Here is a 16,236-nt window from a genome sequence, read left to right as displayed (position 1 = left end):
TCAGTTGGTGTGAGAAACAAGAGAGTCACACTGATTTTAGACTTGCTTCACACTAAGGGTGCTGTATTAGTCAAGGTTCTCTAGGGAAACAGAATCAACAAGAGTTATCTTGAGTCAATAGTAAGTGACTCTATAGGAGTCTCTCACGCAGCTGTGGGGATGCACAAGTCCAGGTTCTGCAGGCAAGCTGCAACCAGGAGCTCCAATGAAAGTCCAATGAAGGTTCTTGATGAGTTCTGGGAGATGTTGGCTGTCCAAAGACAAGCTGGGAAATTCTCTCTCAATGCTGGAATCACTTCCCCTTTTAAGGCATTCAACTGATTGGGTTAAGTGTCACTCATTGCTGATGGTAATCTCCTTGATTGATGTAATTATAATCAGCTATCATGATTTACCACTGCAGTAAAGTCAATGGTGACTAAAGTCCATAAATGCCCTTGTATTACAGTTAGCCCAGTGCTTGCCCAACCAAACAGCTGGCCTAATTACCTAGCTGAGTTGACATAATAGCCTAACCATCACAGGTACCTTGAAATTATTGGCTCAAATATTATTGGGAGTATTGTTCACTCTAAAAAAGATATTTCTCTTAGAATTTAGTGCTCTAAAGGCCATTTTTTCCCCTTCCTGAGAAAGTGAATGTTTTCTATGTTTCCCCTTTCTTTGACTCCTAGAAGTCTTGTCCTAAAAGCTAAGTTTCAAATTTGTAAAACAGTGTAGCTACCTCATGTCCTATCATTTGTATTCTTTTTCTTAATAGACTTTCTATTTTTATAGTTTCCTTGTTCATATTTCTTTATTTCTGTTCTGATATTATTTTGTCTTATTTGCATTGTACAGGTCCTCAAGGCATCTGTAGTAAATGGAGTGTTTAAAGAAACAAAGGAAGTAAAAGAACATTAATAAATCAATTGAATTGAGAGACATCCCTTCTTTTCCTTTAAATGGTATTTTTTAGAATTACAATGTTCTTATCTCCCTCATCATCCCATTGCAAATGACATTTGGCTAATTTAGATCTACTTGTGAGCCACTGTAGTTACCTTGACCAAAAGTAATTTATGAGCCAATATACTTATAGATATATTATGTGATGAAACTTGACCCTTCATAGTTTTCAGATTGGATGACTCCTTAGAAAGGGAGAGAAAAAAAAGCCTTATTAAAGAAGTTAATCAGGTTTAAGTCTGGATTTTCTAAGGACAAAAGACATACTGAACCCCTTCACCCTTAGCATGTGCACAATTGCCCTCTTTTGCTGGCCTCCATTCCACACCACCCCATCCAGAAGTCAGAGGAAGTTGATTCTTCATCTTTGAGTGAGAACATTGGTGAAGGAAAAATAAGATCTAACCTTACCCCCACCCCACTGGAATTAACCACTTCCCTCTATTGGAATTATGCACAAACGGCTGCATTCCTTTGGCTTTATGAGGTATGACCTGCTGTCCAGAGGCTGGACAAAGTGGATCTAGGATAGAGGTGTTCTGTGTTCCCCTAGAGCATTTTCCTTATGTGATTTCAGAACCCCAGCTATGCCTCCTGGGAGAATCATTAAGACTTAGACTCTGAATTCTTCCTCTTACCAGACCTGAAATGTACTCGAAGTGGGAGGGAGAGAGTTAGAAAAGCATTTCTCTTTTCCTTCTTGAAGGGGGTGTGTCCTGGTCTTGTCTGCCAGCAAGGGCAGCAAAGGGCACCAGGACTGCTGATGAATCAGTGGACCTGTGTGTATGCCAGTGAGCTGCCGTGGTGCAGATATTCACACTGATTTTCCAAACAGCACAGAAGTGATTGAGCCAGCATTACACCGGAGGAAAATTTCCCTTGGGCTGTGGTGTGAAGAGAGGAATCACCAGGTAAGGCCAATTGCTGTGCTTTGATTCCTTAGAATGTGTATTACTACGACCAGTACTACTGTTATTCTGAGATTATTTTTCTTTCCATGGGGAAATTCTAATTTTGATATCTAATTTCCTGAAGGAGTTTATAGAAAGGGACAGGGAATAGAGAAAGCAATGAGCAGAGGCAACATGGTTCAGCCCCTTGGTAACTGTGACTGGAGGTAACTTAACTGAGTCTCAAACTCCAGGTTTTCTGACTCAAAGCACATCTTTTTTCTCTCTGTCTCCTCCTGTTCTTTTGGTTTGCCTGGAGGATAGACTGACTGGAATAAAGATGGCTCCACCAAACATACATGTTAAAAATATCAACCTCATGCTTCTACCAATTAGTAATATATTAGCCTTAGCAATCTCTTAAACTAAAAGTTGAGAGGATTAAGTTTATTTTCATTTAGAATTAAGTTATTTTCATTTAGAATTAAGTTTATTTTCACTAGAATTAACTAGTTTAAGCTTTACTAAAACCAGTATACTCCCTGGAAATATTTCCCAATTTAACTCCTTCCTTGGACTCTAAAACATTCAAAAATAACCCTATCACCGCTTTCCTTGACCCCTCCCTAAATAAATATAAAGTGACACACTCTATTTTCTGACTGACCTTGGGAATTACTTTATTTTTCTTTCCCATTTTCTTCTTTTTCATGTGAATCCATTCATGCAAACTTGACACTCTGCCTAATCCTCCCATGCCAGACACTGATGGATAGGAAGATCCTGAAGAAGGTATAGAAAAAGACTAAGGTGGGAGAGGCATGGAGAAGCCTCAGCCTAGACTTTTTCATGATGTTATCCATTAACATAAACCTGATAATCTTCATAATCGACTGGACAAAATATATAATTTATCAGATTATTAGCACGTCTTTTATTAAGTTCCTTTTTACCCACAACACTGCTAATTATCCAATCATAATCAAAATTAGATATAATTAATCTTACAATAATGCATAATACTTTATTCAACCATTGACTAATAATATGACCCTGAAAAAATTATTTAGCTTTCCTGGCCCCAGTTTCTTACTTTGTATAAGACTTCAGATGGGAATGTATACATGTTAATTCTCAAATGGCCAACTTGCAAATGTTCCCATTTTGTGCACAACCACAAGCTAATGTGAATTGCTGTGATATACCTCATAGGTATGCATACCTTGCTTTTCCAAAAAGACAGTGAGCTTTAATTTTGAAAAAGGACAGTTTTCTGCACTACTATCATCATCACAGGGTCTGTCCCTTACTGCACCGAAGTCTAGGGGAGCACCACAGTTTTCCACCATCTGCCCTCTGATGTCTTTATCCCACAATTAAAGGAATGTGAATATCCTTCTAGAAAAAAATAAATTAACACATTAATTTACACTGAGGTATAAGTGACTGATGTTAATGCTTATGTTGGGAGTGACTGGAAGAAGCAAGAGGGTGCTGGGTATCCAAGGGCAGTGGCAGCAATAGAGACATGTGTCATTAAAGTGGAGGATTGGCATCTCCGGGACAGTTGTCACTGATTTCACAGTTTTGCTTAAGGACACCCTTTATGAAACCTTTTTCCATATAATCCACCAAATCTAAATGTATGTATTTGTATCTCTCTCTCTCTCTTTACCTTTTTTTGTAGTAGCACACATATATGTCACAAACATTTTCCCACTTTAATCAATGTTCAAGTGTACAAGTCAATGGTATTAACTGTATTCACAATGTTGTGCTATCATCACCAACATCTTTTACCCAGACTTTTCATCATCTCTAATAGAAACTCTCCACTTGTTACACAATAACTCCCTCTTCCCCGCGGTCCCTGTCTTCTGGTAAAATGTAATTTACTTTTTGTCTCCTTGAATTTGCTTATTCTAGGTATTTATATAAGTGAGATCATGCAATATTTGTCTGTTTGTGCCTGGCTTATTTTGTTCAGTATGCTGTCTTCAAGGTACTTCCGTGTTGTCTCATGTGTCAGAACCTCATTCTTTTTTTTAATGCCTCAATAATATTCCATTGTGTGTATATATACCACATTTGTTTATTTATCTATTGGTGGACATGCATTGCTTCTACCTTTTGGCGATTGTGAATAATACTTCTGTGAACATTGGTGTACAAATATCTATTCCATTCCCGGCTTTCAATTCTGCCTAGTTTTCTTTTTAAAGTCCTTTGGCAGGAAAAACCCATAGTTTCAGAGAAGGGGAAATCCTGTTCCCTAATATGTGATGGAATTTCTCCTAGATTGTGTTTGTTGAGCAGAAAAATGCTCATGCAATTCCAAGGTTACCACAGTTCTTGGCCAGATAGATACATGGCCTCAGCTGTGAAAATAATTTAGAAATCTGGAAAGACAGTGCAAAAGGTCTATAACATCATAACCTAAAACTTATTCCTTCATGTGCTTATCTGGTTTGGGCCTTGTTGAATTCCACAACTGCAGCACTCAAAACCAGAGGGGAATGGAGGCCCTCTTACACGCCCCTTCCCAAGCAAGCCACAGATAACATCAAAGGGGTTCCTGTTTAAAGGCTGAAGGGGACCTTGGCTCTGGAGTTCTGAGTCTTTGTTCCAGAATGAAAATCCACAAGAATTTTATAATAGAAGTGTGAAAGTGCCCTGGCGTTTCGTAGAGGCTATAGATGTACTAAATCCCCAACACTGCAGGTAGTTGGATACATAAAATGTGAAGAGGTAAATTGCAATGAGGTATGTAGCTCTAAAACTGTGCAAAATATTCTTATGTTTCATTGATGGGGGTATCAGGTCCTCATGATATCTCTCAGTCCACAGTGCACATGTCAGTTTTTAATTTCTAGAGACCCGCCAACTTCAGCAACTCTAGCTTCTGGGTTTGTTATTGTTTTTTAAATAAATTCTTTAAGACTTTAAAATCTTTAAGATGATTTCCTTACCTTTTGCCTCTTTCTCATAAGATAAGACAAAATAAAATCTGATTGAAAGAGTTCCTTTATTGTTTAGGGAAAGCAGGCATTTACTATAAATTTGTGGTGTTAGTGCAGCTTGCCGCAATGGAACAGGTTCACACCTGCAAAGTTTTGGGTAAAGAGTGTTTGAATAAAGCCGATTGTATATTCCATGACAGCTTAGCCTTTCACACTTGTGTTTGTACTTTAGCCTGACTCTAGATAGAGACTTCTCCATGCTTCATCTCTTAGAGAATCAGACTAATTGTGCCTGATAATACATTTAATGATGTATTTCTTAGGCACCTAACACTCTTCTATGTTGTTAACCAACATACTAATTAAGCATGTAATTGGTAAAAGAAAAAACACATATATAATGACAGACTTTAAAAAATACATTTGTCAGAATTTTGTTATGTATAAAAATGGTCTTTAAAATTGGTAAAGAATGATCTACGTGGCCTTGATAAAGAATGGTTTAGTCAGAAATGCATTTGGGCCAACTGGCTATTTAATCATTTAGAGGAAAATGAAAGCAAACCCCAATTACACACCAAAATCTAAAATAATTCCAGAAGGATTTAAATTTTAAATGTACGAAAAATAAAAACTCTAAAATGTATTAGAAGAAAATATAGGAGAAAATTGTCACAATCTTTTTATAGAAAAAAATTCTTAGCATCATCCCAAGGTTAAAACTCACAATAGAAAAGATTGAAAGATATGATTTCATAAGATTTTAAATTTATAAACAGGACAAGACAACATAAAAAGATTAAAAGACAAAAGACAAACCATGAATAAATATTTTAACAAATGTTACAAAGAGCTAATATAAGTGTTATGTAAAAAGCTCCTAAGAAGCAGTTCTTAAGAAAAAGATGAACATCCCAACAGGAAAACCAGGAATAATGACTTAAACAGACAAGCCAGAAAAAAAACAACAAAGGGTCAAAAAACATCTGAAAAATGCTTTATTTTACTAACAATCAACGACCTAAAAATTAAAACAGTGAGATAAAAATTTTGCCAATGGTTTGGCTAATATTAAAAAGATGTTGGGAGAGAGCAACGAGGAGGCATTTCACATTTTGTTGGAGAGTGGAACTACTACAAAATTGAGGGAAATTTCAAAGTGTATAAAGAGTTTGAAACAGCACTTCTACTCTACCCTAGAAAAATTCTGGTTTGCCTGGATTTAAGGATGCAAGAGTGGAAGTTTAATAGGAGGAAAATGTGAAGGCATATTTGAGAGTCCAAAAGACCATGATAAAGAGTTTGTTCTTCACGTGGTACACACTGAGAAACCGTTGAAACTTTTTGATTGGCATGCCATTTTCAGGATCGATGGAAAGCCAGGCAACTGGTTCTATTTCTAGATGAGTCATTTGGGGAATATGATTAAAAACTTGCTTTTACACTTCAGGAAATTATAAGGCAAATGTTGTTGATATATGTAGGGAAACTTAAAAAGTTAGTGATTTTGGTAGATTGGAAACAATTAAGTTTTATCAGTATAAGCATTGAATGAGAAATCAGATTTTTTAAATCCTTATTTAAAAATAGATCACCTAAGAACACTTGACTTTCACTTGACCATTCATCTAAGAAGAACCCATAGGCAGAGCCTGTTCTCTAGGTACTTTCCAGCAGACATAATGCTTGTTTTTCATCTGTAAACACCTGAGTATCTTTAGCTACCAAGGACACAGTTGCAGGGTAGATAGCTTTGAAACATATTCGTCTTCCTGAATAGTAAAAGCGTATTTGTAAGGAACTCAGCTGGAATTTAACAATTACAACTTTATTAAAATTATGCCCAAGCAACAAAATTAACTGGCCCATAGTCCTAGGGAAATATTAAATTCTTTGGAGAAAGAAATTTAGAAAAGCAGCTGGTACATCATTTTTATTTAGAATTCATGTCTACCCTTTTCATTTCTGCAACTGTGAAATGGAAAGAATTCCCACTTGATTTTTAAGATTGCAGAAATAATCAAATCCATACATATGAAAACACTTAGTAAATTAGAAATATTTTTTTTATGATATGATGTAACTGACTAGCTCTCTAGAATGCCATTTTGGTACTTTTGTAAAGCAAACAATCTAAGAGGAAGCTCAAGTTCTCTGGGCTTTGCGCACTTTGATTAAGCTAAGTCAAGTGGGGAAGACAGGGAATAAACCAGTCTGGGGAATTCCAGGAAGACTAAGTACCTGTTAACAAGCTGAAGGCATGGCTAGAGGAAAGAAGTTGGCACCCTCTCTGGAATGCCATGAACCATCTTTTCAGGGTTTGGTGGTAACTTACGACTACAAAACCACAAGTGACAGGGGAGAATCTTCAGTTTTAAGGGTCTGGAATGGAGCCAATCTGTGAGTCTTGCAGTCAGGCTTTTTACAACAGAATTGAGCCTAAAATATCTTCGGTGGGGAATGAACTCTACTGAGACACCAGAACAAGTATTGCACTATGAGCTAAGAATGGAAATTTATCCTGAATGAAGCTCGTCTAAGATAGTAAAAGCACAGACAAAACAGATAGAAAAACAGAATCCTTAGGAAGGGGCAGACAGCTGAGTTAGGCTGAAAGCACAAGCAACAGGAGAAGTGCTCTTGAGATGAGACAATCTCGTCTCTCCTTTGTGTGCAAAGAACACACAGATGTGCAAAAAGCTTATTCCAATTTTTGGATCAAACAGGACCAGACTGGGTGGTTGAGTCACAAACCGAACTCTGAAGGGAGCTCCACTAAGCAAAACATACGAGTGTTTAAATAAGGACCCCAGAATAAAAAGACTGTCAGCAATCCAGCGGTTGTTTTCAAAAGTGTGTCTGTACCACCATTTTGGAGTTTCTCTTAATGTTTAGAGTTACAATGCCTGAAAGCCCTGCATGACTGTGTTAACAGCCAGCACCTGGCACAATGCCTGGGAAACTGTAGGTTCTCAATATACAGTGGTTGAAAACAGTAGAGTTTAGCAGTTAGGGAAAGTGTCATTGGGGAAGGGCTGGATGAATTATTTTTTTTGTCTCTTCTAGTTTTACATTTCTATAATTCTTAATAATTTTGCCTATATTTTCAACCCAAGAGCTTAATTCTTAATAGGTTCTCAGTCCATCTCAAAAGATGTTCCAGAATTATGATATCCAGTTTGAGGAGAGAGCAAGAATAAACACCAGTAAAAGTTTTTAATCTCTCCAGTCTGAGTTTTGACTTCTGACAGATGCTAATGAAAAGACACACAAATTAAATATTTTTAAATAGAAAGTGGAAATGAGCATATAATCATTGGATTTGCATGTCAATGGATCTGAGATCGCCTTATTTTACCTCTTGTTTTACAGGAGTGAATCAAATCCAAAGAGTACTTTAACTTGCCCAAGTCCTCACAGCTGAGGTACAAACCTAGCGTTTGGGTCTAATTCATCCAGGTCTCTTTCCACTCTTTATACATTAATATATGTTAATGCATGATAAAATATAAAAATATAAAATGAATATAAATGAAATATAAAATTTTACTGCGCTCACGTGCATTTAAATGACTTTAAACGACTGTCCTACCAAAACCTCTGAATATTTTTACAAATAAGAAATCGTTTATCTTTTCTGCCTTCCCACTTGTCTCTCTACCATATCTGCCAATGAAAAGACATCCAAGGAAACTTTTCTCAAGCATTTTTGGCCCCAGATGAAAATGATATAAAACTTATCAAAATGAAGGCAAAACTTATTTTTAAAAAAACAGATCTCTGCTTATTCTCTTTTGAGTCGTTTCTTTTAGATCCTATGTGGAGACTTGCCCTTTCCATTAACATACGTGTGTGTGCACGTGCATGTGAGTCTGAGACAGAGAGGAGGGAGGCAGTTCTACTGGGACATTTTCTACGTACAGCAGAAGAAACATATCCCATATATTTTTTTGGCTTAATTCCATAAATACTGATGCCAGGAAAGCCGCCCAAGGGTTCAACTGTGCCTAAGATTAGAGTGCTACTAAAAATGCTGGAAAGTGTAGGTGTGAGCATGATTGTTGATAAGGAGACAGCTGTTGACGTAAATAAATGCTATTTGGAAGCCATAAATATGTAACTGGGAGACTGGGAAGACAATGGACGGCTCTCTCCAGAGGCGTAATAGCAAATTCTGATGATTGTTTACTGTAAACTGATGGACAGGGATTATCAGGAATGAATTCTCTTGAATGAATTCAAGGAAGCGAAGGGGGGCCCCCAGCACTGGCCAAGCCTTCTTACGGAAGCTGGTGCCAGCACAGCTGTAGTGCAGGCTTTGTCTGCCTCCAGCTGCTGCTGAGGGAGGTGTGAGTAAACATGCCCTGCCCTGATGACAGCAGCCGCTCCTCGCCTGTGGCAAGCACCCATGAATTCTGGGAATTTTTTAATAATTAGGGTTCTTTCGGCTTGGAAGAAAAAATGCTTAAAATACCGCACATCACTAAAAATGAAGGCAAACTTAAGTGCGATTTACTAATACCCTCATCTACAAGCAAAATATTCCCTGACATCCTCACTGCCGAGGACCCTCCTTGAGTCAGATAATTCAGTCATCATGAGAATGTGTTTTTGTTCCCTTGAGGTTGAGATTCTTCCATTTTCCCTGTGGTGACTTTTAACCCAGGAGCACTCTTTATTTGAGTGATTAATTTGAATCAGAATTAGAGTCCAATTCTGATACAACCCAACAAGTAACTATAAAAACTGGTGGTGAGATGGAAATGTTACTGTCTAACAATGACTAGAGGCTTATACCTGCCAGGTACGGTTCTGGGCACTCTATATGCAATGATTCATGTAATCCTAAGAGCTTGTGAGCTACATATTATTATCCCCCATTTTATAGATGAGTAGATGGAAGCATAGAAGCCAAAGGGCATCTAGAAGGTAAATGTCGAAGCCAGGACCTGAACCCTAGGCAAACTGACCTGTGATACAGGATACCATTTTCCCACCTTTGACTAGTTGTCAAATACAAGACTTCTCATTAAATGTGAATTTCAGATGAATAGGGATATGGTTTGGGTACAATGAACAGTGTACCCAAATATTGCACAGGACATTCTTATAATTCTTATACCAAAGACCATTCATTGTTTATCTGAAATTCAAATTTAACTAGTGTCCTGGACCTTCATTTGTTCAGTCTTCCAATGCCATCCCAGAGGGAGCTGTATGCACCAAGGAAGCACTGGAAAAAAGACAGTTTGAGCTTTGATCCCAAACTCCAGAGAAAAGCACCAATCACAGGACTAGGCTAAGTGCAGCCTCTTTTTCTATCCTAGAGACAGCCAAGAAGGATAACTCTCCAACCTGACTGGACATGGGCATCACTTTTGGTGGCTTAATAATACAAAGGGCAGGGCCTGACCTGCCCAGGATTAGCAGGTTTAGGGTGAGGTGGGGCACCTGAGCTCCTTAATGTTTTCTTTCCTCCTCCCCCTCCCCTTACTCCTCTTTCTCCTTCTTTCTCTAAAGTGGAGCTTCTGGTTGGTCTACAGAGCAGGGATTGAGAATCACTGATCTGAAACCCTGCTGACAGAGTTTACCATTTCCAGCAGGTCCAAGGAGGCAGCCCCAACTCTCCAGTGTGGGAGGAAGAGGGAATTAGAGAGACCGAGGTGTGAGAGAGGGTTTCCTCTTTCCTTCCAATGCTCAGAACTGCTACCCAGGCCTTCTTGAGCGACGTTGGCAGACTCAGGCCTGGACTCCATGTGGAGAGAAAGAAGATTTTTCAAAAGAGAGAGAGAGAGAAAGCGCCAGACTTTCTCCCTTTTGAAGCAGGCCCTGGCACAAAGAGGAAGAGCCGACCACCCCCACATGCACCAAGAGCTTACCCCTTTGAAAACTCCACTACGCACATGGCCCAATTCAAATTCAAAAATCTTCCCTGGAAGTGGGGGAAAAAAGTAGAAAAGGAGCTAGAAAGAGTATAATCTCCCTCTCCAGGATGGGCTACGGGCTCCATGAGGATTTTGTGAGATCAATTTAGCAGGTCAAAACAATTGACAAATACAAATGAAATAAAATACAATGAATAAAAAATACCCAAGTGTATCTCTCAGAGAAAGAATTAAGTCCCATTTCATGAAACAGTTCAGTTTTTTCCAAGTACATATATTCATATTATAAAATACATTTCTCACCGTGGGACCAGGTCAGAAAAGTTTGGCAAATACTGCTCTCGAGACAACTAGCCATCACTTTTGTAAAAAGGAAAACACTGTCCAGAGGGAATGGAACTCAGAGCAGATGGATTTTGGTTGAAGGAAAGTGAGGTCTAGGATGACCTGGAGTGCAGGCTGCTACCTAAAGCTTAAAGCAATACATTTCGGAGGAGTCCTCAGCTGGGGAGGGGGGCAGGTCATGAGAGGACTGTTCAGTTAAGGGGAGAAGGTAAATGTTTGCAGCATTTTCTTAGAAAGCCCAAGAAAGGGTCTCTGCTGAAATGCAGGGCATGACTATGGTTAGCGGTACTGTATCTCCAATGCCTTTTCTTTTTTAGGTCAGAAAGCAGCAGTGTGGGGCAGCTCTGAAGGTGGTGGCAGTGTTTTTCTAAAGTTTTTAAGGTCCACCAAGGAAGCAAGGTGAAGGCTGGAAGGCAAGAGTCTGACTTCTGTTCTTTGTACTGTTAATCAAAGCTGTGTTTTCTAATGGTAAGTTACTGAGTTTGGGAACCATAGTTTTTCACGTAGGTATAAAAGAAACTTTGAGACACCATATGGAAATATTCCTTCATGTTTTATCAAATGCTGGTGAAGAAAACTTTCAGTGAATGCTCTAATATAGCTATTTAATATGGCAGCCAATAGTCCCATGTGGTTTGGGAGGACTTGAAATGTGGCTAATGTGACTGAGAAACAGAATTTTACATTTTATTTTAATTAAAATTGAAATTTAAAGGGCTCTCTGTGGCTAGTGGTATCTCATCCTGGTATTTCTTTGACTCCAAGTAACCTGTATATAAATGATTAATTTTATCACCATGACTATGTGCTTTTTGTCCAAATTATACAGACATAACTGTAAACTTGAGGACAATTTCTTTCTAATGACATCAACTATTACATTAAGAAGGTAATTTGCTAGATTGTTTCATTTTTATTTCTATGCTTAAGCATTCAAATTCTATTCTTGTATTAATGATTCTGAAGGTCCTTGGTGACTTATTTATTTATTTATTTATTTATTTATTTGTCTTCACTGAGATGAAAAGGAAATCTCAGTGAACTATAAAAGGCAGGAAATTAAATGTATGTACTTGCAAAGTTGAGAAAATCATGATTTTAAAATAGCCTGTTTTTAGTCAAATTTGATCACCTAGAAGAAGGCTAAAGAACAATTTCCTAGGAAGTTTGCAAAGACACAAAAAACTTACTGGGAGCAGATGTGGCTCAGAGGTTGAGCACTGGCTTCCCACATACAAGGTCCGGGTTCAATTCCTGGTCCCTGGTACCTCAAAAACAAAAAAGAACCAGCAAGATGGCGGCGGAGTAAGGAGCTCCTAGAATCAGCTCCTGCTCGAGGGCAGTTAGCAAACACCCAGAGCTCTCTGGAGCTAGCTGAAGCACCTGTTTGGGGGCTCTAGGAGACCAGAAGAGCATCCTGCAATATCCTTGGGAGAGGGGAAGGAGGAGACTGCCCGTCTGCAGAGAAGACTCCTAAGTGGAGCTCCACACCCCGGAGGCCAGTGCCCATCCTCCACTGGAGGCACAAGTTGCCTTGGGAGCTGTTCCGCAGCTGGAATTGAAAACTCCACTTCCCCAAAATGGGGGAGGAAGAGATGTTTGGGCACCAATTTCAGCTATGATGAGGAAATTCAGTGGGCTACAGTATGATCATGAGAACAGCTAAGGTTTGAGCCTATCCAGGTCAGAAAGAGGCTGGAAGCCGCCATCTTAACCCTGCGCCTGGCATGAGGGGAAGCGGGGAGGACTGTGAATCCCAGTGCTGATGGGGTCCGGCTTCTTCCCATCCAGATCATATTGCAGGTCTAGCCTAGGCCCCAGTGCCACCTCCAGCAGGGAGGAAGCTGCGGGGACCTGCGCCAGCCTCTCCAGGAAATTCCCGGCCAAGCCACAGAGAGAACGGTGATTATCCTACTCAAGCTGCACAAGCTGCCCCAGGAGCTGTTCTGTGATGGGAATTGGAAGCTCCATTTCCAAGAAACAGGGGAGGAGGAGACAGTTGGCTGCCGATTTCAGCTACTGATTGGGAGACTTGGCTAGCTAAGAGATAACCCTGGGAACAGCTGGGGTGAGAACCAGGCCAAGTCAGAAAGAGGCCAGTAGCCACCATTCTGACTCTGCCCCAGCCTAAGTGGAAGTCAAGCTTACAGTTTCTTTCATGCAGATCATAGCCCCACCTCTGGCCAGAAGGAGGTTGAGGAGCCCTGCACCAGCCTATTCAAGTAACTACAGGGATCTTTGGCTGGCAGAGACTGAAAATCAGAAGTCTGCAGAGATTGCTACCCATACCTGCAGCTCCATCCCTGCCCCAGGTAGGGGAGAAAGGGATGTGAAGCTTCACCAGTGTCTCTGAGCAACTACAGTCTAGGCCTGCATGTGGATTATTCCACGCAGCTGTGACTCTGTCCCTACCCCTGGCAAAGGAGAAAGTTGGAAGAAGCTTCATTGGTCCCTGGTGCAATGAGGGCAGCTTGAGCCTCCACAGCTTACAGCACCAAGTACATGCTTGGCTCCTACTGCATAACCAGCAAGGGAGAAATGATAGGAAGCCCTAAACTAGAGAGAAAAACTGCACCCATCTTGCTCTTGTAAGCCAGATGGGAAGACACCAATGAAAATTTACAATCCACACAAAGAAACAGGAAGCTATGACCCAGTTAAAGGAAAAAGATAAGTCTCCAGATAACATAAAGGAGTTGAGACAACTAATTATAGATGTTCAAACAAATCTCCTTAACAAATTCAATGAGATGGCTAAAGAGATTAAGGATATTAAGAAGACACTGGATGAACACAAAGAAGAATTTGAAAGCATACATTGAAAAATAACAGATCTTATGGAAATGAAAGGTGCAATCAATGAAATTTAAAAAACATTGGAATCATATAATAGCAGATTTGAGAAAGCAGAAGAAAGGATTGTTGAGCTTGAAGAAATGGCCTCTGAAAGTGAACATACAAAAGAAGAGATGAAGAAAAGAATAGAAAAAATTGAACAAGGTCTCAGAGAACTAAATGATGGCAAAAGGCATGCAAACATACATGTCATGGGTGTCCCAGAAGGAGAAGAGAAAGGAAAAGGGGCAGAAGGAATATTTAAAGAAATAATGGTAGAAAATTTCCCAACCCTATTGAAGGGCATAGATATCCCTCTCCAAGAAGCACAACGTACTCCCCTTTGAAAAAACCCAAATAGACCAACTCCAAGACACAGACTCATCAGAACGTCAAAGGCCAAAGACAAAGAGAGAATTCTGAGAGCAGCAAGAGAAAAGCAATGCATAACATATAAGGGATATCCAATAAGATTAAGTGCTGATTTCTCACCAGAAACCATGGAGAAAAGAAGACAGTGGCCTGATATATTTAAGATACTACAAGAGAAAAACTTCCAGCCAAGAATCTTATATCCAGCAAGACTGTCTTTCAAAAATGAGGGCAAAATTAGAATATTCACAGATAAACAGAAACTGAGAGAATTTCTAAGCAAGAGACCAGATTTTCAAGAAATACTAAAAGGTGTGCTAGAGCCTGAAAAGACAGGAGAGAGGGGCCTGGAAGAGAGTCTAGAAATGAAGATTATATCAATAAAAGTAACTAAAAGTGTTAAAACAGTGGTGAAAATAAAATATGACAGATAAAACTCAAATAGTCAGGAATAAACTTAACCAAGATAAAGCACTTGTATTCAGAAAACTGCAACTCAATGTTAAAACAAATCAAAAAAGCCCTAAATAACTGGAAGAACATTCCATGCTCATGGATTGGAAGACTAAATATCATTAAGATGTCAATTCTACTCAAATTGATATACAGATTTAATGTAATCCTGATAAAAATTCCATCAGCATTAAAGAAAAAATGGAAAACATGATCATTAAATTTATTTGGAAGGGTAAGGAGTCCTGAATAGCCAGAAACATCATAAAAAGGAAAAGTGAACCTTCATCTCCAGACTTTAAATCATACTACCTACCTATAGTGGTAAAAACAACATGGTACTGGCCTAAAGACAGACAAATGGAACCAAATTTATGGTTCAGAAACAGACCCTCACAGGTATGGGCAAGTGATTTTTGATTAGCTTGTCAAACTCACACAGCTGGGGCAGAATAATCCATTCAACAAATGGTGCTGAAAGAAATGGACATCCATAACTGAAAGAAGGAAAGAGGACCCCTATCTCACACCTTATCCAAAAACTAACTCAAAATGGATTAAAAAAACTAAAAAGCAAGAACCATAAAACTTCTAGAAGAAGTTATTGAAAAATATCTTTAAGAACTGCTGGTAGGTGATGGATTCTTAAGGGAGATAAGAGAGGACTGAGTGGACTACTGATGTTTAATGTATGTAGAAGTTTTAATTAGCTTTACTGTAAAAGTGTGGAAATGTATGGAGTGGATGGTAACACATGGTGAGTAACAGCTAGTTTATAAATGGGGATGTGACTGAAAATGGTAGTCTAGTTATGTAAATGCCAATTGACGGAATGCTTGAGAATAATCTAGGAACTGTGTAGCACAGTAAACCAAGAGGTGGGTGAGAATTGTGGTTGATGGTAGATGCAAGAGTGTCCTTTGTTAGCTAGAACAAATGTGTATCACTACTACAGGGTGTTGGGAATATGGAGACACATGGGAAAAATACAGCTGGAGTGACCTATGGACTGTGGTTAGTAGTAATAATATAATATTCTTGCATCTATGCAAAAGACGTACTGTATTGATACTGAGGCAGTATGGAAACTGTGAGCCAATTGTACACTATGGACATGGCAATAATCAGATGATATTATTTTATCTGTAGCAAACGACACATTGACACATTGTGGTGTGTTGATGGAGGGGTGTTGTTTGGGAATTCTGCACATGTGCATGATTGTTTTATAAGTTACAACTTCTGTCATAAAAAAATAGATTTCAAAAATAATAATAGGGTGGGTTGGGGGAAAAACACACCAAATGTAAGATAAGAACTATGATTAGTAGTAAGATTTTGACAGTGTTCTTTCATGGTTTGTAAGAAACGTCTCATGACAATGCAAGGTGTTGGTGGAGGGTTGATATATGGGACCCCTGTATGATGTTATGCATGTTTGCTTTGTAAGTTCACAACTTTTACTATACACTTAATTGTTTATCTATGTTCATACATAAATGATATAAAGATAATAATCAGATTGGTCAGGGGAAAAATACTTTGTTT

At 38.9% G+C, this 16,236-nt stretch overlaps 1 protein-coding gene across 4 annotated transcripts in view; it reads left to right on the top strand.

Moving 5' to 3' along the window:
- The first annotated feature begins 1,685 nt into the window (after window positions 1–1,685).
- The window catches only part of ADGRF1 (adhesion G protein-coupled receptor F1), a 79,495-nt gene continuing 64,944 nt past the window's right edge, over window positions 1,686–16,236 (top strand). For all 4 annotated transcript variants that reach the window (XM_023587191.2, XM_023587188.2, XM_058306854.1 and 1 more), the window contains exons 1-2: window positions 1,686–1,859; window positions 11,346–11,496. The gene's annotated coding sequence lies outside the window, so the exon portion shown is untranslated. The remainder of the gene's footprint in view (window positions 1,860–11,345; window positions 11,497–16,236) is intronic.

This window comes from Dasypus novemcinctus, chromosome 11 (assembly GCF_030445035.2).
Source record: "Dasypus novemcinctus isolate mDasNov1 chromosome 11, mDasNov1.1.hap2, whole genome shotgun sequence".
Taxonomy (NCBI): domain Eukaryota; kingdom Metazoa; phylum Chordata; class Mammalia; order Cingulata; family Dasypodidae; genus Dasypus; species Dasypus novemcinctus.
Note: the sequence above shows the minus strand (reverse complement) of the source record. Positions and strands in the feature narration are given on the sequence as shown.